This window comes from Hippichthys cyanospilos, chromosome 1, assembly GCF_059441005.1.
Source record: "Hippichthys cyanospilos isolate Australia breed blue-spotted pipefish chromosome 1, RoL_Hcya_1.0, whole genome shotgun sequence".
NCBI lineage: Eukaryota > Metazoa > Chordata > Actinopteri > Syngnathiformes > Syngnathidae > Hippichthys > Hippichthys cyanospilos.
This window is the reverse complement of record NC_142369.1, coordinates 29,679,298-29,706,547: the sequence shown is the minus strand read 5'-3', so window position 1 is coordinate 29,706,547 and position 27,250 is coordinate 29,679,298. Positions and strand designations below refer to the sequence as shown.

Below are 27,250 nucleotides of genomic sequence, written 5' to 3'. Positions count from 1 at the left end.
AAAACTGCAGCAAACAATGTTGATGGGTGCATTGGGAATGAGTAAAGCGTAACAATAAAATAGACTATAAAGCTGAGATGCTGCAATCTTAGAATATGTTTTTTTCTTTCAGAGCCATTTGATCCATTGGTGACATAAACTTTACAAGCGAAGCTTTCAAAACAGGGAAAATATCTCATTGCATCATAGTGATGTTGTAGTTCCAACAAAGTGATGGATACAATTTCAATGAAGTTTGGACATTAAAACACAAATAAAAACCGAATATACTGATTTGCATATGCTTTTCAACCTATTTTCGGTTAAAGCACTACAGATACGATTATTTATGTTTAAAATGATGAACTTTATTGAATCGAAAATGTTTTCCCATTGGGAATTGCAATTTGATGCCTTCAATTTATTCCCCAAAATTTAGAACAGGGACAACCAAAAACTGGGAAGTTGAAGAAGTTTAAAAAACACACCTGCATAGAACATTACACAAGTGAAGAGATTAATTGGAAATGGGGGTCATGTTTGCGCATTTTAGGAGCTCTCTCTGAAAGATCCAGTTATTCATAAATTCACCACTATGTAAAACAAAAAATAAAAAACGGGAGAAAAATAAACCAACAGTTTTAAGTACAACGAATTCAGAGATTTCACCATCCAAAATCCTTGAGATCATCAAATGATTCAGAAAATCTGAAGCATAACCATATGTAGGCGTCATGCCTTGTAGCCAAAACGTGACCATTGATTTCACGTGTGGCGCTGCATTAGAAAACATCATTGTTGTGTAAAGAATACGGACATAATTGCCCAGCAACACAAAGGAAAACAGTGGAGGTCCACGGTGTAGCGGCCGTCGCAGGGCTCACACTGAAGGACACGATTTATTTTAGCTGTTAAAGCACTTCTTCAACCCGTATAACGTGTGCTGTTTTTTTTCTTTGCACTCTCTCCCCCCCACCCACATATATGCCACACGGCTCTCAGGCCTTGTCTACATGTATAAAAACCAGCATAATTCTCCCACGTTCGTGTGTTAAAAAAAAAAAAAAAAAACCTTCTCTGAAGCTTCGTTTGTTGCAATGCCTTACACACAAACATTAAGTGCACTTTTAAATTAATTTACAATCATGCCAAGCCACTATGTGGCAGTAGAGAAGTTTTTTTTCCACAAACATTATTGGAAAAAATGCAACTTACAATCACAACCAGCATCGTATTTGTCAATAAACAAACAAAGCCTACAGCACAAATCAAAGCTTAAAAAAGTACAAGAAAAAAAGGAAAAGCCTAGCAGTGGATAAAGGAAGCAGGAGTGCATTCCATACTTCCCCTCTACGACAACGATCTCTCCCTATGTGGAGTTGCGTGATTTTGCGTCAGACACACAGCAGGTGAGAAGTACACTCACAACAAACCCGCATGCTATGTATGTATATAATTGTGTATACAGAACGATAACATTAACCCCATTTATGACTGGTACATGCAAAGACAAATCCGTAGAATTTGGCAAATCTCCAATGTCTGGAGTTTTTAGACGCCTATTCAACTCATACACCATCAAACGAGTAAAAACGTGTTTTAAAAACTCCACCACCCCCTCCCAAACTCTTGTAAATATGCGTTTTATTTATTTATTTGCACAATGGGCTTCTCTCGGTACTGACGTAACTTCCCTGCAAAACGCAAGGCTCATAAGCTGTCCAAGGTATACTGCACTGATCTTCTCTTAAATGAATGCTCATATTGACAAACGATACAGGAATCTAAATTGTATTCGCTATGCTATTTGAATTACTCGTCCAGATCCTCAAAAATGGTGACTCCTGAAGTGAAAGTTGAATGAATCTTGCGGTGGGACAATATAAGGCAATTTTATGTACCACAAACAAGAAACGTTCAAAGAGAATCACAATCGCTTGCTTCTTGTAAATATTTTAAGGCTAGTGAGGAATTCAGACTATACAGGCAATTGGCATGCTGTTTGCAAACTTTGGAAAAAAAAATACACAGAATAAATTGCAGTAAAAAATATTGAATAATCTAGGTGAGTGTCTGTGTGTGCGTGTGAAAATAATTTTGCATTGTTAAAGTGACATTGCTATCATTATGGTTTTCAATAAGTTGGCACCAACCCCTTCCTCAGACAATATACCAGGAAAACATTGCTATGTGTTACTAAAACTCAAATTTTCTTTGAATGTCATTTACTTTGTCCAACTGAAAATAAAATTAATGCATTCATATAGTTAACATTAATTTTAAAATGTACTAACCGCTGTACATACCAGGCCACAAACCCTGTAGCAGTTAGGTAAATTTAATATTTTTTACACAAATGGATAACATTGCTCAGTCCATGCTCCACATCTGCTAATGTTCCTGTGCCTGTTTAACTTTATTTGTTTAAAATGGTATGTTATAATGCTTGCTCTCTTTGAAAATGCAATGTTAATGATTTAACAAACTGATTTTTTTTTTTGGTCTCAAAAGTGATTATTTTGTACATGAATTACATTTGTTGCCAGCCATTCTCTATGGTGGGCACTCCATCGACTGCAATCTGTTCAGTGGCTCGTTCCATTATATGTGGCCATAAAGGCATATATGACCTACTGTTAATAGGATAGTGAAACAATTACAAGTATCAAAATACTCTTTCATATTGATCCTATATTATTGGTTCTTAACTTTTAGCTCACGGCAGGGGTGCACTGGCCAAAAAAATGGCAATGGCATTTTTGCCTCATAATTAGTGGAGCACAACTGATATGAATTTATAGATGTGCTACCTGGAAGATTGCATTTCATTATAACCCTAAATTTCCTAATTGGAAACTTGGAAAAGCTTAATTAAAAAAATAAACTCAGAAGTTCCTGGGAAACTCCCAAAAAGTCTTATGTTGGCGTATGTGCAGGCATTTTTTTCCAGACTTTTTTTTCCTACTCCATCCTCCCCTCATGTAACCTTATCTCTTCTAAGGCCTTGGAGAGTCCCGCATTGCTCATCCCGATGGGCCTTGCCATCTGTTTCTTTGTGTCAGTCAATTATTTTGTAGGTTTCTTGGTCGGTTCAAGCTTGTTAATTCAAAGTTTCCTTCCCTTGTACTTTTGCAGGTGAATAATAATAAAATCAATCAATCAATCAATCAATCAATCAATCAATCAATCAATCAATCAATCAATCAATCTGTCTGTCTGTCTGTCTGTCTGTCTGTCATTCCAGTCTGTCTGTCTGTCTGCCTGTCTGCCTATCTATCTATCTATCTATCTATCTATCTATCTATCTATCTATCTATCTATCTATCTATCTATCTATCTATCTATCTATCTATCTATCTATCTATCTATCTATCTATCTATCTATCTATCCATCCATCCATCCATCCATCCATCCATCCTATAAAAAACATTTGCAGTATAACTTAATATCTAACCATTTTTAAGCACCATCTATCTCGCTCCAAAAATATTTGCAATATAAATTAATCCCTAACCATTTTGAAGCATGAACCACCAACCTGCTATATTATTACAAGAAGATGCTGTGACTTTTTGGGGTCCGCATGCATGCTTGAGATGTTTTGGCCAGTGGAGAATGCTAAGAATCCTCTCACCATTCTTTTGTAATGGCTTCATTAGGGGCTAATGACAATCATTACAAGTGTTAATACAAAACCCATTCCTAACATTGGCATTTCTACCAAAGAAATGTCATACGTCTATATTTTTGTAACCGGTGGCACCTCTAAAATGTTCTATGGCTGGTTTACAACACACCCAAAATGTCTCCCTTTGTGTGATGAGCAACTACTTGAGAATAACTGTTTGTCTTGCATGACACAACAAACATATTCAGCATGCGGAAGCAGAGAGGATGCGAGTTGCCTCACACACTTCCCATCTTGTTTAAAACTACCTGTCATCACTGGTCGCCCTCTATGATGCAAAGCAAGTTCCTTCATAGTGTACATACTAATTATGCAAATGACCTCTTTGACTCTAAGCTTATTGAAACACATACTACAAATAAATTGGGCATTCCACTTGTGTGCAAGTGTAGACTCCTTTCTGAAGTCAGTCAGTGTAATGGGTCAGTGAACAAATCAACAGTTGCTGAACCGATTTTTTCTTTTACGTGTTATTTATGTGGGTGGCGCACCAGGACACAAACTCTGCTCCCGCGTTAGGAATCGTCAATACCCTTTCCTGAGCGGCAAAGATATTTATTACAATGATTTTTGAAATGTTTTCTGTGGTGTTGTGTTGTCCGGTTTGTCAGCCCCAAACCAGACTGATGAATTTGCTCCGGATGGAATCACTAGAAAAGATAGAGCTGCCTCAAAATCCTCTGCGGCATAACATGCTGTTGTTGGCATAGAAAGTGTAGATGCAGCTCCCCTCCTTCAAGTTTTGGGAAAAGTGATTCCCCAACCTCAAATATCTGGGTAGTTGTTCGTTTTCTGAAGGCAAACAATGATTGTTTTTTTTTTTCCCTCAATCATGTTAGTTCAGTCAGTTCCATCTTGTTAAATAAAAACAAACCCAAAATGTAACCCCTTTCTGTTATAGTTACTGTAAATGTACATATCGTTTTTATTTGATGTGGTTCACTCAAATTTCAAGAGTATCTTTTCTAAAAAAAAAAAAAAACACTTTTAAAACATTGCACTTACTCACAGGGCGCCATTTTTGCATCTTTTCCTTCTTGCCAGTGAGCAATTTTGCAGGAGTGTGACATGTTTCAACCAGCTGTTGCTGACTGCCGTATTTACTGAGCGTGCTCGGTAAACTTGCAACGGCCGTCAAACTACTTTTCAAAGACAGTTTACAAGGCAAAAATGAACCTCCTCCCTTGCTGTCAGCCAGCCACAGCTGCAGTTCTTTACCGTTCCATTTTTAAACAAATAACAATCTTACTCAACTGTGTTGAATTAGCAGGCAAAATGCGACTGTGGTTTCAGCGTCACTTATGGTACGTTTGATGAAGATTTCACTGAATATGGCATCTTCTCAAAATTTTTATTTAATTATTCATCAGAGTACTGAGTAATGTAGCGAATACATTGACCTTATTCTTGCAAATGTTGTGTGTATGATTGCCAATGCCAATCTTGTCTTTTCGATTCTAAATCCCATGAAATTTTAGCTGCGTTCAGATTGAATATTTTGTTTGAACTTTGAAAGTCTACAAAATTGGCCAGATGCCTGACCCTGCAGCAGTCCTTCTCAAATAGTGGGGGACGGGGGACCCCTAAGCGGATGTGAGGCGATGCCAGCGGGGCCTGGATGACCCTATGGAAAAGGCCTTGTTCTGTTCATAAGAAGTGTAATTGCAATAAAATAGGGATTGGCATCGTTTCAATGGCACTGTTGACGAGCGATTTGAGGGCTGGACTCACAAGGTTATGCTCGATAACTTATAAGTAGTAAATACCCATACAGTATTTGCTAATTGTTTGAAAATGTTACAAAAATAATATCCCAGAACCTAGTAGCAATAAAATGTCAAAATATGTTGTTTTCCTGTTGCATTCCCAGAGAAGGGCAAGTTTGAGGAGTGTTTGTTGCATGACTCTCCGTTTTGTGTACTGTATGCTTCATTATTCTTTATCTTGCTGATGCTTAATTAGTGCATTTCACTTTCCCAACTCATATCAAAACACATTTTTATGTGTTTAGTGTTGTCTTGCCAGATATGGCGTTTAATGTGGAGTCATTATCTTGGTGTTTTTGCATTTTGATTTAGTTTGGAGGCTTCGCTGAAGTTTTTTTTATTTTTTATTTTTTTTACTCTTTGTGTTTATACTGATCTTTATGGCTCCTCTCCCTCAAAGTTTACTGCTATTAAAGCTAGGGGTAATTCCTTGCCTTTTGTTGTAACATTAGAACCACTCAGTTTCGATGAATGCCTGGCAATTGTAAAATACGGAGGCAAGATTCATGTGAACACGGAGGGCAGGAAGTGCAAAGTCCTTGTTTTATCTCGTTGGCGGGAAGCTTCTCATTCATTTTGTAGATTAAGGGGATTGATGACAGAGAATCTTAAAGGGCCCCATCTTCTTCTACCTCTTCATCTTTGTCTCCTCTACCAGCTTTCCTACTAACAAGGGACATATTTTCCCAAGGTGGGATAAAAGAATAAATAAAAGCCGCTACCGATGCTGTAAAAGATCATTAAAGTCAGTAAGAACAAAAATAGAATCACCTGACATGAAAAATCCATCCGGCAACAATTTGGACCAGTGACAGTGATTTGTTTTGGAATTTAGATCAACCACCTACATAAGCTTAGTATTTGTGTGCTGGTAGTAAGAGTCCACTGAGACTGAGGCACTTCTCCTTCTGGAAGGATGTCAAATGTGAACACTTAATGTGGTCATTTGGTATATGTCTTGGAGTGATGACTTTTCAATTAATCAAGCTCACAAGGCGAAAATGCTTGATTAAATTTAATGCATTTTACACGTCAATGAACTCTTCAAGTGGACGAGAGGTAAAAAGTTATGTATTTGCTGCATATTACCTTGAATGACCTTAAGTTGCAATGTGCAGAACTGTACACACGTTGTTTTTCTATTTAATTGGCAGCCTTTTTTGGCAGCCTGGCGCACATGCGCTCGGCAAAAAAACTGGTATGACTCAATTTATGTGCAGATGCAAGTCAAGTTTTCCATGTTTGGGAATTTGTTTGTTTGAGGATTTGGCAGACTGTGTTGCACATTTCTGACTTCCGCTTCTGACATTTTGGTAACAAAGATTGGACTAAAAAAAAGCACATCCCAAATTTTATGGCGGCGTAGGTCCAGCCTGTTGTGTGGCAGACCCCTTTATGGCTTCATTGGCATTCTGGCGTATTTATACTCAAATTGCATCAGGCATCGTTGGGACACAAAATTGGACAAAGATTTAGAGCACCAAAAAGCAGGTCTAATTTGAGGTGCAAAATATAAAAGATGGGCAGCGTTTTCCACTTGACTGTGCTATCAGGGTGTGGATGGCAGTGATCGTGCTCATCAGCAGCGGCCAAGCAAACCTCTTCAACAATGGCGTTTCGATGTGCTTCCTTTTAAGTACCGTATTTTCCGCACTATAAGGCGCACCTAAAAGCCTTTTTAAAAAAAAAAAAAAAAAAAAAGCTCATGGTGCGCCTTAAAATCAGATGTGCCTCATACATGGATCAATATTGAGATTGGGATTCGTAGAAGGGGAATGAACTGATAAAGTAAGCTTTACTTGTTTCTTTTGTGTGTTCCTGTTACAGTTGAACAATGTTGGTCATATTGACATTGAGTTATTTATGCTATTGAGAGTGTAGAGTTATTATTTGAGTTATCATTGTTGTTACCTTGAGTAATACTATATTGTAATTGCACTGAAGGAAAAGTTCCCTTACATAAATGTTGCACTACATGTTATACCTTGCTGTTAAAAGATAAACTGTCACGGAAATACTAATAAAATAAAACATAAGACAGTTGTTTATTCATTTTGGGAGTGAATGCAATTGTCAGCTGGTTTGTAATCTACTAAAAAAAAAATTGGCTGCTTCTACTGTTGCGCCTTATAATGCGGTGCGCCTTATGTATGGAAAAGGTTTTAAAATATGTCATTAATTGAGGGTGCACCCTATAGTGCGGAAAGTACGGTACTCTGCGTGAGCGCATTACCCGTATTTTCTTGCAACACAGACTGCGCAAGCTGCATCCCTCTCTGTGCTACATTTAAAGGCAGGTCAGGGCAAAGTTATAGCTGAGGGGCCACATTAACTTTTGAAATTTGACAACAGGGCCAGGTCAGCAACTGACCAACAATATGTATGTAAAAAAAACAACAAAAAAACCCTGCACTTGTTATCAGTACATGCGAACCGTGTTGTTGATCACCATCTTAGCCAGTGCATCAAAGTCTGGTGGTAATCCTATTATGGCAATTCTCAGAACAATTCTTCATCACTCATCTGGGATCTGTGGGGTGCTTTGTTGGTGTTAATCACACTAAAGGTCTGTTCACGCGCATATGTAGAGCCAAACAACACAAGCATTCACTGTGCCATCCTCTGGATGTTTGGAAATTTTGGCTTTTTTTTAACAACATGAGCAAACGATTCGTCTGGTATTTGCTACGAAAATAAAACCAAATTGGTTTTGAAGGCTCTGATGTTTGCTTGCATTTCATGCACAAACTGTTCTTGTAGCTTCACATTCAGCTCTTTCATGTGTGTCAGTATTTCCACAGTAAAAGCTAAATCACAAAGCCAATTTGTCTCATTCATCTTCTGAAAAATGTCAGTATTCTAAAGCAGCTCCAACAATGAAATAATCTCCCACTTGAGCTCCCACCAGCGGACATTTGAATGGTAAAGTAACTCTGTGTGATCAGGTTTAATTTCTTCGAGAAAATGAATAAAATGCTGATGGTGAAGCCCCCTCGCTCGAATAAAGTTAACGAGTTTCACAACTGGCTTCACTACGTGGTCAGGCTGGAACACGGCTTCCTGGTGAATTATGCAATGTAGGAAATTGACCTCCTGCTTGTTCTCTTCCTTCTTGTTCCAAATTCCCTTGAGCATCCTGACATTGTTTCCTGTCAGATTTGGTGATCCATCTGTGCTAACATTGGCAAGTGTACTCAAAGGTAACTTATGCTTCTGTATGACCGCTCATATGCTTTTAAATAAGTCCTCTCCTTGTGTTTTTCCTTTCAGGGATCCCATTTTCAAAAACTCCTCCATTATCTCGAAATTCTCATGAATCCCTTTGATAAAAATTGAAAGATGAGCAGTGTCTACTATATATCATTGCTTTAATTCAGCTTGCTAGTTAAGTATTTGTCTATTACTTCAATGCAGCAAATCACTGACCTATAGGATAAGATATTTTTTTCTAATGTTGTTTTCACTCTCGGGAAATAAAATATATGTGGTCCCTCCCATGCACTCTTTGAGGAACTCCCCTTTGGAAGAAGACTTGCTGGCTTTTTCTAGTTTGAATGCCAGTAAATAACTTGGTGCTTGCTTCTTGGATGGTAGATGCTTGAAATACGGTATTTTACAGAGCTAGCTACCAACCTGTCAGCGGTAGCCTTATGTTCTTGTGTTGAAAAGTTGATGACTTAATTAGCATGATTGGTGGATGATTGATTGGCTGATGTTGTTCTCAAAGGGGCAGCTACCATTGTGAGGTATAGATGTAGCATTTGCTCCACCAGTAAAATGACAGTTCATCCAGTTACACATCCATATATTTAAAAGTTTTGAAATGCCTTTTGAACATATACTCTATAATAATGGAATATCAAAATAAAAGTAATGTTTTGATCGCTCCTCATCGTCATTCTCATAACGTTTACCTACCACAGATGACACATAACTAATGTTATTTTTTTTTTAGTCTGGGACATTGTAGAGCTACCATCAAAAGTGATGACATTTATGCTTATTTGCTTGGGATAAAATGTAAATCAAAAATAAGAATTGACATATGAAACCTGAGGTTGAAAGGAGGACCACATTTATCATTTCAGATGCCAGTCTCCCTGCACCATACTTCATGTGCATATTTGTTGTGACGTGTAAATCTCGGAATGTTGATTTATTTACTTTTTATGTTTGTGGAAAACACAACATAAAAAAACAGAACTGTGTTGAACCATCAAAATGTTATTTTCATTATGCATCCCAGTTCGTTTTGGGATATGATATCCATGATAAAACTTTTTTTGTCCCAGCTAGGCCACACCAATTGGCCAATTATCTTTTGACACAAACATCCCCACTCAAATTTGCCCCTGCAATAACTTGACATACTGTAACAAATACAAATGCACACACAGGTGGCGACAGTAAAACAAGCTGACTTTGGCAGATGATGCATCAAGCATATATTGTAAGCTTAATGGGAAAGGTGTTTTGGAGTGGAGTCCAAAGAATCATTTTTGCCTCATTTCGTCTGTTGAGATGTCAAACCTCCCCAGATCTGAAAGTGTTTAAATCTCAGCTGATGTCCTTACCTGCTATTGGAATTTACTTTTCCGTCATCATTCAACACTTCCTGAAAGTTTTGAATCAATATCTTTTTCCCAGAGTAATGGTTGCTGTTGATATTTGAGAGATGAATGTGGCAAAACTTTGAATGTGCTTTTCTTAAAACTAGGGATTTCTACTTGGCGACGTTCAAATTGCTGTAACTTTGTCATTGTTTGAGCTAACCCCATGTATTGTATAGAATTTTAAGGGTACCGTAATTAATCGTGAAGGTAGGCAGCAGAGCATTGTGCCGAGCTACTGCCAGTCCAATTACTTCGATAATTTGAATTTTGCGCGCTTCGAACTCCCAGACAAGCACATCAGACTCTTTCGGGGTGAAGTAGAGGGTCCTCCCGTTTTCTACCATATGTGGACTTTCCATGCGAGTCAGGTGGGGAGGGGCGGCTCTGAGTGCGCGGTTGGTGCTGGCTGCGTTGATGTCCAGATGGTGCAAACTGCCACCACCTACCTGCACTAAGCTGCACCTGTCAACGAAATTGCTCTGTCTGGCTGCACCCCGAGCACATCTGTCTTGTGCCCGTCTCCAGAATTGTGCCAGACATTTTGGATTCATTCTGTCGCCCGAAATAATAAATAATAATCTTGTATTAGGTGAAGGACTAAACATTTCTGCACCTTTAGTTAATAGCGGCGGATACAGTTAAGAAACTTAGAATTCGATACTTTTTCCATTCTTTGGGTTGTGGTTCGAGGCAATTACTGCAGATTTTGATTCAAAAGCTCTGATGTTGATTCAGTTTGATGAAGAAAGTCCGAAGGATGGGTGAAGATCCTTGCAAGGGCTAATATGCTAAAATGACATGCTCTGCAAATGTCACACCCTGTAGAAGTGAATGGTGGGCGAGGGTGGGCCGGTGGGTTGGGGGGGGGTTTGAACAGCTCCTTAAAGTACTTGTCCCATCGTTCACAGTGAAGAACCGTTCAAAGGTTTCAGTTCATTTGTGAATTTTACATCACTAGATACAATATGTAACAGCATCAGCATGAGCTCAGGGCTATGATTTTAATTAAATAATAAGTAGTGGGCTGGAAAAATGTGCTGAGTCAGATGTCTCCCAACCTGTGAACTTTTCAAATTAATGACCAACTCACTCCAGATTATAACTTCACATTTTCATACTCATACCTAATACATTGTCTTCATTACCAGCATGTAACAGTTTTACTCAATTTAAATGGCTTGTTTGAGTTCAGTGTAGCAGTGCGCGTCGAAACATCTGCTGTGTGCGGTGTGATTGCTTGTGTCTGCAAAACTATTTACTTCCTCTTTTAAATTTATCTGAATAACATTTTGTCAACTTAATTACACTACATTTAAACCCTGAAAATAAACAAAAAAAGGCCATACACCACAGCCGACATGAGCTGTATGCATTTTATTATACTATTTAATATTGGGAGAGATCTCAACTGTAGTTGAATAATGAGCCTGGCTCTCCTTCTTAAAAATTAAATATTTACATTTGCACACCAGATCGTTAATTTTGCTCTTCCGTGGGAAAAAAAAAGAAAAAGTGTAAAATTTATGTTAAGCTTCATTTTATAGTACGTATTTTTGCAAAACCTCGTCTCGTCTCATGGACTCAACCTCGTCAAACATCTCACCTTGTGGGAGTTGTTTCACGCTGACTTGGGGCAATAGGCGGGGCACACCCTGAAGTGGTTGCCAGCCAATTGCAGGGCACACGGAGACCAACAACCATTCACGCATCCATTAACACGTAAAGGCAATTTAGTATGTCCAAGACACCCGCCATGCATGTTTTTTGGAGTGTGGGAGGAAGCCAGAGTGCAACAAGTACATAATTATCAATTAATTTTCAACTATTTTGATAACTTAGTAATGGTGTAGAGCCTTTAACTTAAAATGATCAAAATCTTTCAATTTCAGCCTATCGACAACAATTATCTGATTTTTGAAGTCAAAGTTGTTTATCTATTGTGTTTAATTAAAATAAGACGTTTGATTTTACGTTAGAAAAATGATGATTGAAACAGTGACTGAATCAGTTTCAAAGAGGTTGGTGATCAATCAACATCGATCCCTCTTATAAAATAGGGCTTTGTTGTTGTTGTTGTTATTTTTTTACTACCACATACAAGCGTAATTGCAATTGTAAGTCACCCAAATTGAGAAAAAAACGTTTTTCTTTAATTATAGACTTTAGTGCAAAATAAAACATGTATCTGATTATTAGATTGATCAATGGAACAATCAATAGAATATCCATCTATCCATATGGATGGAGGGTAAGGGACACCTGGTTGCTAGCCAATCACAGGGCACACAAGGACAAACAACCATCCAGACTCACAATAACACCTATGGGCAATCTGGTGTACCCAACTCATGTACCATACATGTTTTTGGAATGAAGGAGGGGAGCGGAGTGCCTGGAGAAGACCTAAAGGAGCCTGGGGACAACATGCAAACTCCTCACAGGAAGACCGGGGCGAGCTGGAATTGAAGCCGTGATCTTTTGAATTGTGAGGCAGATGTGCTAATTAGTCTTCCACCGCACCGCCCAATAGAATAATCGGTTCTAAAATATTTGATAGTGACAGCCTTGAACATGTGTGATGAGCACAATGAAGAGTTAAGGTCAGATGACAAATTTTCTGTCCGTCATTCCAAAAGAGATGTTTTTCCTGCAATATCCACTCAAAAGAGACCCATGTTGTCTGTATGATTGATGCTAGGTAATCCTTCAACTGCTTCTGAGACCAGTCTTCAAGACTTTCAGTCTGAGCCGGATTAAATGGCGCTAACAGGATTTCCTTGGAAACATATTATTAATTTTAGGCCTCCAAAGCAGGGATGGACAGATTTGAAGCTTCATAAGTGAGAAATATCCTTTCCGATTTGAAGTTCCCCCACTCTAATGTACTTAATAGTTATTTCATGGATGTGAAGTAATTCAATAAAATGAGAGCTACTCTCCATGAACATTAGTTCCACATGTTTGGATTCACGCTGATATTTTATGCACGTGCTAGTGCCTGTATGAGGACATTAGTGTGGCACTCGGTGAGAATCATTGAGTGGCACAGCTGAGTGAAAGCAACAGCAGATGGGAGATTATCGTTTTCAACTATTTCAAGGTGAGCAGATGTATGGCTTTTAAACGCCTTACTAGATACAAAGGATGTGCCTATGTGTTAAAGTTATTATCGCTACAAACATGCACTTAATACATCCTCATGTAGCTCAGATCAGTGTGGGTGTGTGGGTGGCTGGGAGTTGTGGGGGGGGTCGAACACGGTGTTTTGTGTATGGGGGAATTTTTTAATGTCATGTTACGTGCATATTGGAGTGTGCACACTCACTGATGTTGCAATGTAATTATGTGGCACCCCGCGTATAGAAAAAAGCGGCCCTGGGCCTTATATTTTGTTCTTCAATGGGAAGTTGTCAAAACCTTCTTTACAATAATACTGTATGTTCTATTCAGCCCAACTAGTCTAAATATGTTTCTTGCCAATGAGCCTAGTAAAGAGGAGGCTCGTAAAATGAATGAAAGAAACTAATAAGCCATACAGTTTCCAGCTAATTGCATTTGCAATATAACAGCACAAAGTGTGATAACTCATAACTAGCAAGCTAGTCGGTGAACAAGTTAACGCCAATGTTTATATCTCTGTGTTTTCTCATTAATAATAGCATTTATTTTTCATGAAGCATTTTTCAAAAGCAAAAGTCGCCTTTTAAGCCTCGTCCTGCAACTGATTTTTCCCAGAGGAAATACTTCCATTTACAGTACCTAGGAAAAATGTCACCGCACAACACCAAACAAATACATCACAAAAATGTACTGAAATAATCATGTATCAGGTTACGTATTGACTTCTTGGTGTGAAATCGTGAATTTAGCATTGACAGAAAAATGGTAATATTTTACATTATGACATCTAACGCAGAGGTCCCCAACCGCTGGTCCCCGGCTCGGTACTGGTCCGTGGATCAACTGGTACCGGGCTGCATAGGCTTCACCCGAAATAATTATTTTTTGGGACCTATTTAGTTTATTCTTTAACAGTTCATTACATTTTTCTTTGTTAGGCTTGCTCTTTGTTTTTGTTTTTTGGCACCTCCTCTGGCCAATGTTAATATTACATTTTGTCGTGAGGAAAGACAGTGAGGCTTCAAATGAGAGCAGTCGCTGTCGGTCGGTGTCGCTGTCTGTTTCTCTGTGGAATCCGGCCCACAAGCGTCTGTATGTTGTACTTTCTAGGTAAGAATGTTTATCATTTATGATAATATACCGAGCAGTAGTTTGTTTGTGGATTCAAAAACTTGTGACTTTGGATAACATTCCAGCTGATGTTAGTTCTTAGCTTCAGCGTGGTATATAGTGCTGCCTTGTATGCGTTTAGTTCATTAGCATTTTCGTTTGTGCCAGGTGTTTCCCTTCGGTATATGTTAGCATACGCAAAGGTTTTGCATTGATAAGTACTCATTTGCTTCTAATTAACATTTTGTATTGAAATTAATAGCATTTGTAATTAGTTATATGATTGTTTTAAACAATGTACAGTAATTTGTGGAGATTTTAGTGCCCACAATAAAAACCTCAAGTATTTAACGATCAGTGATGATAAAAAAAAAATTGGAGACCCCTGATTGGGGAGATCGTTTGAGGACCCGAACTTAAACAAGATACTGCCCAGATGGTTTTTTTCATGCGTGTTTGCTTAGCCCTCATTTTTGCAACTGGAGCATTGTACACTTGCAAGAAAAGTCGGCAGGCTCAGAATTAAGGGGTTATTGCGCCCCTGGGGCCCCTTTAACTGCCAGTGTGACTATAGGGCCTAATATGAAAATGTCAGCAGTCAATCTTGCACATCCATAATGAATATGAAATATAATTAAGGATTCAAAGGAAAGGTTGTTAGAGAATCATCTCAATAAGATATCTTTTCTGGCACATGGTTCAAATCATTGATGCAGTTTGGGACAAAACTGGTCATTAGTGCAACACCAGCGACTGCAATGAATAATCTCACCTGGGAAGGAATCACAATGGGTCCAGTTTGTTGTTGCACAAACAGGATTCCCTTATCTATTTCCAAAGTCAGCAATTTAGTTCATGCAAAGTGAGCTAATTGTCACATTGCATGTGGTCGTTGACATAGTGGAAAGCATCGTCATTGCAACATGTGGCACACATTTCTTCTACTTTAAATTTCGTATATTTTTGGTGCCAATTAATACTAATTCTTATTCCATTTGTGTGTCGTCTTTTACGTAAACAACCAATCTTGCCATTGGAGTGTTTGTGATGGATTCTTTGTTGTGTGAAAGCTGTGTCTGTGCTCTGGTTTTTGTGTTTTTGTTGGGGAAAATGTTGTCAAGCATGTTGATAAATGCTGTAAAAATTATTGCATTTTCTGTGTGTGTTTGTATGTGTCTGTGCATTAAACATAAGGTAATTTCTTTGCATCAATTAAAATAGATATTTCGTCTAGCGATAAAATAGTGAGACATTGTCATTGGATGCACTGTTACTCACAAGAACCGTTCTTGTCATAATCAAGTCATGATAGGAAATAAGGTGAAACTTTTGATGCAGAAAAAAACACGCAGTTTTCACTTGAGATTATGTCAAAACTAATACCAGCTATACCAGTGGATTAAGGATGATCACGATTTTTCAATTTATAATAACTGCAAAAATGTATGCAGCAAAACTGAAATAAATAAATGTAGGATTGCCTGATATACACACAAATTCCAAGACATTCTACTTACATTTCCAATCCAATCTTCGGTTGACCCCGCCAAACAAGACGGGACACTCTTTTCCACCACATCTGAACTTTTTCATTCTCCTTTCAGTGCCCTGTATTTTGCCCCTTTCAGATGAAATATTTTGAAACTGATTGATTCCCAAGTGATCCTGCTCCCTCCACCTGTAGTCGACCGCCTTCATCATGTTGGTAGAAATGCCGCCAAAGACATATTGATTTTTGTACCCCAGAAATCGCTTAGAAGAGGACATAAACTTTGCTCTCAATGTACCAAATGTAGTTCTATCACGCCGAAATGTTTTTTTCATATTTTCAATTTTACAAACCCATTCACTTCAAGGGCACATTATTGAGAAGAAAATTGAACATGGGCAATCTTTGCCCTAGCCGATGAAACGCAACGCTTACATTTACAGTATGTGGGAATTCAGAACAAAAAATACAACTGTTGATTTATTAAATAATTTATTGAATGAAGAACCTGCATGATGGATATCCTGAAGAAATGCAGTCTTTATTCCTGCTCCCTATAAAGAACAATTGTGGACTAACTATGATTAAATGCATCCGTCCATTTTTTATAGCCGCTTATCCTCACAGGGTCCCTGGCTTGCTGGTGCCTATCCCAGCCGTCTTCAGGCAGTAGGTACTACTACAGTAGGCAAAGTAGGTAGTACTCCAATATCTTCTATTTATCATGTAGATATTCAGTTCAGATGAGGAAACAGGAAGCAAACACAATTTTATGTACAGTAAAAAGGTTAGAAAGGAAGTAGGAAGTGTTTCACTGTAATGGATGCAAATATTTCCAACATGGAATGGTAAATTTCTATTTTCCGACAGTTTGGTTAAGTGATGTGTATCATTCCAAATGTTTTAAAAATGTATTTCTCATAGTCAAATTGTTTTACAATGTTTAACCAGTACAGGTATGTTATAAACACCTTCGATGATAGTGTAGCAATAAAAGTTTTATTGACATTATATTGAAACACATTGTCTTGCAATGTACAGTGCATACAATGAAGTCAAAGATGAAAATGAAGTACACTTTAAGATTTTTTTTATTGAGGAAAAAAAAACAATTTCAGATTCCTCTTTACTCCAAGAACCAGTACAAATAACCACTTTTTAATGTTTTATTTCTCTTCATGCTGAATGCGGCAGAAAAGCCCCACTCCCACATGACAGCGTGTCACAGCTCCACTCTTCGTATCAATGTCACCTTTGGTGTCACTGCTTCATGGAATGCTGCCCAATGATGAGCCTGCCAGGTATTAAGCATTTTTAATCTCACTTAATCTCCCCCGAGTTTCATCCAGCCTTCCTCTTCCAAGGAGTTAAAACTTTATGAATTATAGTTACCATTCCCCTCCACTTTTCCTTTACATTGCCTTCGATGTCAGAAATTGCCTCAAACTTAACCTTGCGCATGTTATCCTGGAGGATGCCACGGACAGTCTGCAAATCAAAAGTCAACAATTATGCCTCTCTTGTAGAAGTAGAAAAAGGGATCCCAGGAAAATTAAACGGGGAATAATACCATCTTTAAGGAAAAAAAACCTTCAAATGAATTTGCTATGCATGGAAAGTGCGAGTTTGGTGCTACTTACACCGCACCAGCTAGTTAGCAGCTAAACACGTTGTGGATTTACTCCCAAACCACTAATCATTGCCTCCGTGGTGGTTAAAAATCCACGCTTTATGAAAGCATTGTTCTCACAAAAGCTTGACGAGTTGTAATTAACAGAAGACGGAGAGGCCATTCTCATTTCTAAGTTAACGTAAACGTTGACATGTAATTGCAAAAGGCAGGAATGAAGTGCATGGGGCATCTATCTCAGAGGTGGCTAAATCCAGTCCTCGAGAGCCATAATACAGCCTGTTTTGGATGTTTCCCCTCAACAACCTGACACACCCGATTTAAATATCTGTCATTATCAGGCTTCTGCAAACCTTGCTAATGTCCTGCTAATCATTTGAATAGGCAGTGCTTAACAATTATTTTTTATGAAGCCCTCCCTCAGAAAGAGAACACTTTTCCCGCCCCCATGTCGCGCTGACTGAGTTATTATTATTATAGATATTATTATCAGCATTATTATAAATAAGATATTACCTATAAAAATGTAATGGTGTGCCTCAAACTGTATACAGTTTAACATGAAAAAAAGACAAAATCTTTATAAATCAAACTTCAACAACTGTCAACTCTTTTTTTTTTTTTTTACAGCGTTTATACAGGTTACAGACTAATCGAAAACAGAAAAAAAATAGCCAAGTGCATCCCACAGTGCATGATTAAAAAAAAACAATGATGCCAATCCTTATTTTATTGCAATTACAGGTTGCATGGCAAAAACAAAGCCTTTTCCCAGGGGTCAGGGAGCTTTAATGGTGCTTTGCCTCATTTTTCCAAAGGTTTTTTTGCCATAAGCTTTGAGGCTGGTCATTAATATGTAATAAGCTAATTTCAGTGATTTTTTTTTTTTTTAATGAAAAAGTACTGTCAGCTTTCTCCATGTGTGTTTGCACCTTGTGAGATCCTTCTGAGGGGCTGTGAGATTTATGTGAGCAGGCTGCCTGTAGGTTAACTGAGTCTCAGATGCAATTGAGAAAGTGGATATGATGCTGGCAGGGAAGCCCAGTTTGAAATCCCTCTGAAAATGAGTCAAATTGTTCGAGGAAAGGTGACCTCTCCCACACAGCTAACAAGAAAAACACATTTGAGACAGATGAGTTCCGTACATCTTTGATGTTTTCCAAATGTTCTGTGCTGCAAGTGTTACTGAGCGAGAATGCTGCAACATTCCTCTTGAAGAACCAAGAGCTGCTATTTCAGTCGCTGCAGTACATAATTATGATGGATGTGCATAGGTCTTGGTGGCCGTGGAGGCAGTCACAGCCTGCTGCGTAGCTGTTGAGCTGTTAGTCAGGGCAGACAGACAAATGCACATATTGTGTGGGTGATCTCTGAAGCTGGCAGGTGTGAGAGTGCAGCTTGTGTGGGAACATCTTAATAGATTATACAATGCAACAGACAAAGGATTTGCTTCTTCTGCTTGAGCAGAGGCTTTTTTTTAAGTTTCTTCTTGGCTCTTCAGAATGGACTTGGCTTACAGGTGAAAATGGATTTTGTGAGCTATTTCACCTTGTGAAAATGGATTCTAAGAATGAAGAACTCGCATGTTTACGAAACTTCAGACTAAAAGCATCAGATTAAGAACCAGCATAAATAATTGAGACCCTCAAATAATGCTCACAGTGCGTTTGTTTGTGTGTGTATGGGTGTGTTTATTTAGTTCAGAGTTGCTTTCATTTTTTTTTAACTGATGACAAAAGCCTCAATTGGGAACAAGTCCAGCCACCGAAGGCATACTGTAAAAAGTTACATGATAGATGTAAACAAAACAACAAAAACATTTGCTTCTCTGGGTAATTTATAGTGTTGAATTAACCAAACTTGCATGTTTAAGGTTTGTGGAGGAAGCCAGACCATGCAGAGGAAGACAGGGAGGATGTGAAAAACTCGGCCGCTGTGCTGCCATCATTGTTGGTCAAGTTACTTACAAAATAAATTATGTTTCAAATTCGTATTACCTGCATCGTCTCTTTTTCTTTAAATTGACGATTCATTTTTAAATAATGGGTTTTGACATTTGTAAGGGAAAATCCAAACTTTGCAACCATTGTTTTATTTTGAATGAGTATCTTTTGAGGATAACTTTTAATGCAGAGATACAAATTTTGGAGGGAAATGGGATGACGTTTCCAATCTCATTTCGTGGAGACATTTGCTAAAAATGATGTCAAGGAAGAAACTGACGTGTACTCAGGATATTTGGTTCAATTAACAAGCTGAAAAGGTACATGGTCAATTTCCCCGTGTTTTCTTTTTTTAACAGCTAATCATCACCGTATTGCAATGTGTTACAGGATAGAGTAACTGTCAGTAACTGACTAACTTTTTATATTACTTTGTTACATTGTATTTTGGTAATAACTTTTGTAATACATTAGCCCCAACATTGGCTGCCATTCATCAATATATCAATTTAAATAATTGGTTTTTAGTGGTGTCACTGTACCTGAGTGGGTTAGTACCTCAGAGCAAAATAGTTTTAGTGGCAGCTTTGGCTTGCACTGATTTATCAGCTTGTTCTCCCTTGTACTTGCAGAAAAGATCAATTGTCTGACACCAAAATACTATCAAGTACATGCACACTTGACTCCCATTCAAGCTATTTTTTCATTGCGTAATCACCTCTCTTTTAACTGACAACAAATGATTTCAAAGCTGCATGGATGTGTCTGGTCGCTTTGCCAGATTGAATTCATCATTGGTGCCATGTGCCATCAGACACACACTCGCACTATACAGCATTGCATTGGATATTTGTAGTTGTTGTGAAGAAACCTATTTAATAAATCAGTTTTTACAGCCATACACACACTGCCCCTGGGCCTTACAAACACGCAACACACTTGAGCAGAGACAGATGAGAAAACAAACATTTAACAGTCTTAAAGGAGAAATAATATCTGCACTGTGCTTTTAGAGCCAGGCTGGTGCGGCAGAAAACTGCAATTAAAAAAAGTCTTTTAGAATAAATTAATTGTAGCTCGTGTCAGCATGGCAGAGGCACAGTTTAGTAATAGATTAATTAGGAGAGCAAATAATTAAAAGGTAACACAAGTACAATGAGGCAAAACATTATCATGCAGAATGTAATTGAAGCGTAAATGACACATATTGGGGGGAGGGAATCAAAACCTGACCGTCTTTAGGAGAAATTTATTTTTTTAGCTTTATGTGCAAGCATGCATTAGTTACAAAATGGATTAGTTCACAGAAAAAGTAAAATTTAGTATTCATTTTTGAATCATGACATTAGTTTTACAGTAATGTTACCAAACCTACCGAGTTGGGAGGGACACAAGCATTGAAATTGTTTCAGTTTCTTGTCATCACTTAGCCAGGAGAGGCAGTTCACCTTACCATAATGTCTCTTCTGGATTTACCTTGGCACGGGTATACTGTATTACAAAATAAAAAAATAAAACAAAAAGACCTCATCAGATTCTGTTCTAAAAGTAGCATCCCGATTTAATCCGTTGTTTTTTTTTTTTTTTTTTTAAATCCATTCATGATTAAATGAATACACTGACTGATTAAACTTGATCAAGAGGAGACGTCCATCTTTTTATTTAGCCTTGAGTTCTTGATGAGGGGCACGGTGAAAAAGTGGTTCGGATGCACGCCTCACAGTGCAGAGGTCATGGGTTCGATTTCGGCACCAGCTTTCCTGTGTGGAGTTTGCATGTTGTCCCTGTGCATGAGTGAATTTTCTTTCTGTCCTCTGGTTTGCTCCACTTTTCACAAAACATGCATGGTACGCTCGGTATATCGGACACTCCAAATTGCCCTTAGGTGTGTTTCTGATGCGAATGGTTGTCCATCTCTGTGTGCCCTGCAATTGGCTGGCAAACTCCGCCCACTGCACGGAGACAGCTGAGGCTCCAGTATGCCCGCGACTCTAGTTAGGATAAGCGGCGAAGAAAAATGGATGGATGGTTCTTGATGATCGCACATGATGGATACCTCAACGTGTAAAACCTTTTCAGGGTGGGGGGGTTACTCATCCAATCCAAGATGATCGACGAAAACCAAAGAATTACCAAAGAATTACGTCCAAAGCGAAATGTATTTGCCACATCGCCTCATTGTCCGTTACATCTCGCGTTAGTATTCTCGCCGCCGCCGAATGAAAGGCCCGTTTCTCTTTTGATTCCCATTAATGGTGCTTATGTTGACTTAATTGAGCTCATCTCCCAGGATACAAGACAAGAGGCTGTAACATTAGCCATCTCTTGCATGCAGCTCATTGGGATGCAAGGACAGCGCTGTCAGAGTAAACTGCGCCTTGGCAGAGATGCGGTGGGGCTGCCGCTGCGGGGACATGACAGCGAGTCTCGATCCCTCCCTCCTTCCTCATGGCGCACACTCCTCGGGGCACACCGCCGCACCTGTGTATTCAGATTTTACCTGAAAAAAAGCCAAATTCACACTGCGTGTGCCAGGTGAGTGTGAGTCCGTGGTCAAGTGTGAGACCTTTGCGCCGTTACGTCAACATCCATCATTCAATCGGGAAGCTTGGTAGAGGGGAAGAGGGGAGCCACTCTATCTCAGTGTGTGTGGGAAGCCAAACAGGCCATCTCCTTCACATGTCCTGCACGGAATCAGAGCAGATAGCGCAGAGCCACCTTTTCAGCTATTTGTCATTCACAGATGCGTGTCGTGTCCTCGGTGGACTGTGATGTCTTCTGAGATTGTCACTCCAAATTTGGATAAAACATTCGATGACTGACTAATATATAGTGTGGGATGGAAAGCAGGATTAAATGTCACCTGCTCGCTGTTGACAATAACTTGCAGCCACGTATAATGACAGATTGGAGAGAGCTTTACTCAGCCTCTCTCATTCTGCTTCTCAGCTCAGCGTGATATGGCTTTGATTGTCAACTTGCAATTCGCCCAGCAACTGCCGGCTCTCTGTCTTCACCGTGTCTCTTGCAGACCTTTTCTTAGATCCTTATAGATTGCTTAGCAACCTCTTTCCTTCATCCGAATACCTGCTGCCCGCACACTGAGAATGTCGAGATACTTAGTTTAATTACCGCATTTTTCGGACTATAAGCCGCGACTTTTTCCTCACGATTTGAGCCCTGCGGTTTATAGTCCAGTGAGGCTTATCTGTGTGGTTTTTTTTTTTTTTTTTTTAATTATTATTATTTTGCCAGCCACCAGCAAGCAAATCTGTCTATCTGTTTGAGGTTTCAATTTATGGAACAGCTACGAAATAGAACTGAAAAGATGTGAATCAATGGCTGTGCTCAAAAAGAGTTTACAAAATGTATGTCTAAATTGAATGAGAGAATGTATAACATTTTGGGTAAATTTGTGATGTGTAAATGTTATATACAGTACACAGTATATATGATTTTATTTATGTATTTATGTTTGTATATATATGAATGATGTGCAATGGGTTTTTATGTTCACTAAACTAATCTATCAAACAAAGGGAGACAAAAAAAATGCTATTGAAGTATTGATTTTGAACTGCTATTTAACTAACAGTATTCTGCGTTGAAAATATCCATCCATCCATTTTCTATAAATATGTTGGGACTAAACATGCAGGCATGTTCAGTCTGCGAAAAAGAGGATGTGGCTGTTGGCAGACAATTACCCAAAAATTATATAACAAATAAAAAATGATAAACTTCCATGTACCATCTTTTTGCAGAAATACCTCATTTTATGACCTGCGGCTTACATTCCAGTGCCGCTTAGGCTTATCTATATTTTTTTTGCTCATATTTTGTTGCTGCGGCTCATATGCCGGTGCGGCTTATAATAGGAAAATAGTTTTATTGTTTGAATGAAGATTAAAAGTTTTTTTTTTTTTTTTAAATCGTAAAATTGTGTAACTACTTTCATGAGAGAAATTAAACTTGAATTTATCATAGAGCAGTACTTGTGCAAGCTGTCCTAAAGTGTGTGCTTCTCCCTGCAAATATATGCAATATTGTAAACAGCACGGGCACCATTTCCTTAACTACGTCTCAATCCATCATATTTGTGATAATTTCAACTTGGAATGTGTCACTTAAGGAGACGGATTCATGAAGATGGTCTATTACCTTCACTTCCTTGCCACGAGAGCTGAGACAGCAGGCTGAAATTGCAGAGGCTACAGCCAACAAACAGGCTCTAATGATGTTTCCTAACGCTCACGGAAAGGAAACAATTTTTGCCTTGTTGCACCGCTACCAAATGTGGATCATTAATCCTGCTTTTAGTGGGACGACTTGTCTTTTCTCTTGTGTATTCTTTTCTGTACAGGAAATCTGTGGATTGAAGGAAAATTATGGTCTCTGTTTGATTACGATAGACCTCAATCCTTGTGTACATTTTAATAGAATTTAAAATTTGCACACGTCACTGATGGTCCCCGGCTTCAGCGCATATAGTGTGGATTCAGTTTCAACTCAGCGACAGTGCAAATTGAAGTGTGAATGGTTGTCTGTGTCCAAATGAGTCTGACTGGATAGATGATTCTGCTTTACCAGGGGAGCGATGCATGAGGTCACAGGTACGGGAGTTGCTCTGCATTAGAAGGCAATATCTTTCTATCATGCTTTCTATTTGGGAAGGAGACCGCAAATTGAAAGATACATTGACTTCATGAAATCTATATGTGGCTCAGCGCATGCCAGTTATTTTAGCTTACCTTAGAAAACGTCCAACCTGTTGAGAGCGTGAATTTCCTCGATCCAAATTAAATAATTGCAAAATATGTCATCTTTAGTCAATGATAGGTTGAGATCTTGGGCTACATCTACAGCAGGTAGACTGTGAGCACATTGGGGTTTAGTTAGCATGCTCGCCATAAATGACAGGAAACTGGAGCTCAGCAATCTGCTCGTTCGTATTTTTATTGCAAGCCAAAATGCAAACGGCTGTCACTTGCATGCTAATTGGGCATTCTGGCGGTGTACATTTATTGACCTTTTGAGGACAGTCTATCTCTATAGTTGCGTCTAATGAGACAAACAGGGCTCTGATTCATTGGCACAATTAAAGCAGCGACAATAACTTTGATCCTGAAAGGCAAGAAAGGTAAGTTACCTTGAGAATGATTTAAGAAACACTTTGAGAAATATAGTATAGTTGGGCCAGGGAGATGCTAAAGGTGACTGCGTACCAGCTGCAGCATCTCAATCCTGAAATAAGAGCACAACCCTGAAATTCAGTATTATTTCACAAAGAAGAAATCTGTCTTGTGTGCAAATGGCTGTTTGTCTCTCTTATGTGCCCCGTGACTGACTGCCAACCAGTCAAAGAGGTAGACTGCCTTGATGTTGTCGGCGTCAGCTCGGGTAAGCTTCAGCTCCTCGCGAACCTGAAAAGAATACGCAGGATGGAAAACACAAAAACACAGAACACTTTAGGCTTATTTTCAAGACGCATTTGATACATCTCTTGCTTATATTACAATTGGTATTTAAACGTCCAGAGATCAAACTCCTTTTCGTCATGCTTTTCACACTTGTTGTCATCTTGAGACCAAGAAACACCAAACAACCAATCAAGATTATTTACCTCAAAACCGTGTGGCTTGGAACAGAAGTGGCCGTTGGACTTTGCATGTCAATTGAAGGTTGCAACAGAATATGGACAGATTAACAGCGTCGGTGAAAGGCATAAGTAGTGGTCTATTTTTGCCATTCAGCTACTTGCTAGAGAACAGCAAGACACGCAAAAAGGAAATAAAACAATTAAAAAGGTGGACATTTGCATTCCGAGATGGTTAAATGAAAACAACCTGTAAAGGTGCATTTTGGTTCACCCTGAATGTTCAAATGAAACGATAATCTTGCTAAACTTCTTGAGAGTAGTGCCTATCTATCTACATACTCCTACAATTTGGTGCCGAGTCAAATTTTTATTCTTAGGCCCTTGAGCAAGCATGCGCTTTAGTGGGTGCAAAAATGTGATTTTATGAGTCTTAGAATTGCAGAGCACTCTCTTGATGATATCTTAAATTCCACCGAAATTAGTTCATTAGATGAAATCAATGGACCACAATGAGAAAACCTTCCCTTATATTTTAGAGTGTTTACAATGTCTGGCTCACTTTGACGGCTCCACTGAGGAAGAAAATAGTTTGTGTCTGCTTCCCAAAAATGTGCCAACCTTTTTAGAGTATGAAGAAGCAGTATAGATAAAATGTCAGGTGAATAAACAATGCAAACACGAATAAAATATCATGTTGTGACACTTTCATTTTCAGAGGTTCAAGCCTGTGAGAGAAGTGGACACACTCAACTGTCTGCCAACTTTTCTAAGGGGCATTGCAGTTCATTCCTTTATATAGAGTTAACGTTCACAGTTTGACAGTTTTGAGCAACATTGTCTCTTGATTACCTGCAAAATCATTTCTCCACATCACCTGGTTTGGGCAAACTCCAGACAGAAAATATCTTGTCTATGAGTCACAGAGCTGATTAAAAATGAGCTGCGGGAGATGATTATGTCTCATTTTGTGGTTAAAAGTCAGAATGGCTCCAGAAACGCTTATTGACTGAAGTATCATGAGTCACTAGCCATTCTGCATAAATTCATTTAAACACATAAGTCTCAATGCAGCATCTGCTGCTTCTCCCTGTCCTCAATTTCTCAGCCAACACTATTCTGAACACTCGAAGTGAGTGCAGCATGCAATTTATCAGTGTCGTTAAACTGTTCAAACTGCCGTGTACGGCTATAGCTCTGGCCTCCGAGCACTAAATCCTCAAGCAGCATGATTATATCATGTATCGGAACACTTTAGCCATTAGCAGATATACCGGTTGGGGGGCCCGTTTATACTAAGGGGCGAGACACTATTTTGCGTTTGAACGTGATGAATCCAGGCATGGAAGTGAACTTTTGTATTTCAATTGATACCATGGGAGGTGAAGAAGAGGTCATGTTGTTATGAGATGGATACCATCTACTGCACATTAAAAAACCTGAATCAGAACGTTCTACCAGGTTCTTAGCATCACAGGTCATTCTGTTTTTTAAATTCATTGGAGCAAAAATTGAGGTGGTTGGAAATTGAGAGAATATGCAAAAAAAAAAAAAACTAAATACGACCATTCCCTGACATAAAAACAGACATGTTATCAATGAATTAAGTTAATATAGTGGTATAAGTTTAATAAAGTGTTTTTTTTTCCTGCCATTAAAAAGACATTAGCAGTTTGTTTTTTTTGGGGGGGAGGGTAGGCTTTTTCACGATAAATATCAACTAACTGTGGAAGTAATTGAATTGCTCAGCCAATGAGCTGCAGCATGCTAAATAGTGCAGCTTCTGTTGCAGCGGAAAATTACGTTTTGTGCAATCCAATAAAATTACATGACCCTCCTAATTCCTTAGATGCAGAGTATCAATCTCGACCGCGCACTACAATCTGACTTCATGGAAAAGCCCATTGTTTGTTTGCTCAGTGAGTGTGACTATTACTGCTTGAGCAATAAAGAAATAAATAAACAAATAACTGCTTTTAGTTCTCAACAAATATGACAATTTTCTTCATTTGCTCATAAATTGTCTTTTACTTGTCCAGTGCTTTTCTACTTTCAAGGTACTCAAGCACTCCACTGTTGTCCTCGCGTTCTAATGTTGTCCTGTCTGACGATGCAGCAATTGGTGCAACTGAAGGTTCAATATCTTGCTTGAGGACACTTCAAGGTATTCACCGGGGCTGAGGCTCAATCCTGCAACATTTGGACTGGGAGACAACCTCTCTACCACATAAGCCAAGAAAATTGGTTTCCCAAGGAGATAACTTTGGCCACATCCGGAAAAGCAGAACCTAGCACTGATGTCAATCCATATCTAG

The 27,250-nt window shown here is 38.7% G+C and overlaps 2 long non-coding RNA genes across 2 annotated transcripts; one reads left to right on the top strand and one right to left on the bottom strand.

Moving 5' to 3' along the window:
* The first annotated feature begins 1,195 nt into the window (after positions 1-1,195).
* LOC148430041 (uncharacterized) lies at positions 1,196-19,389 on the top strand. Its single transcript, XR_015867685.1, has 4 exons — positions 1,196-1,388; positions 16,394-16,459; positions 16,961-17,067; positions 19,270-19,389. It is a non-coding gene; the product is annotated as an uncharacterized LOC148430041 (long non-coding RNA).
* Positions 19,390-20,571: 1,182 nt separating this feature from the next.
* LOC148430040 (uncharacterized) lies at positions 20,572-27,223 on the bottom strand. The gene is made up of 2 exons (XR_015867686.1): positions 21,906-27,223; positions 20,572-21,820 (listed from the first exon to the last, which is right to left on the bottom strand). It is a non-coding gene; the product is annotated as an uncharacterized LOC148430040 (long non-coding RNA).
* Positions 27,224-27,250: the final 27 nt, after the last annotated feature.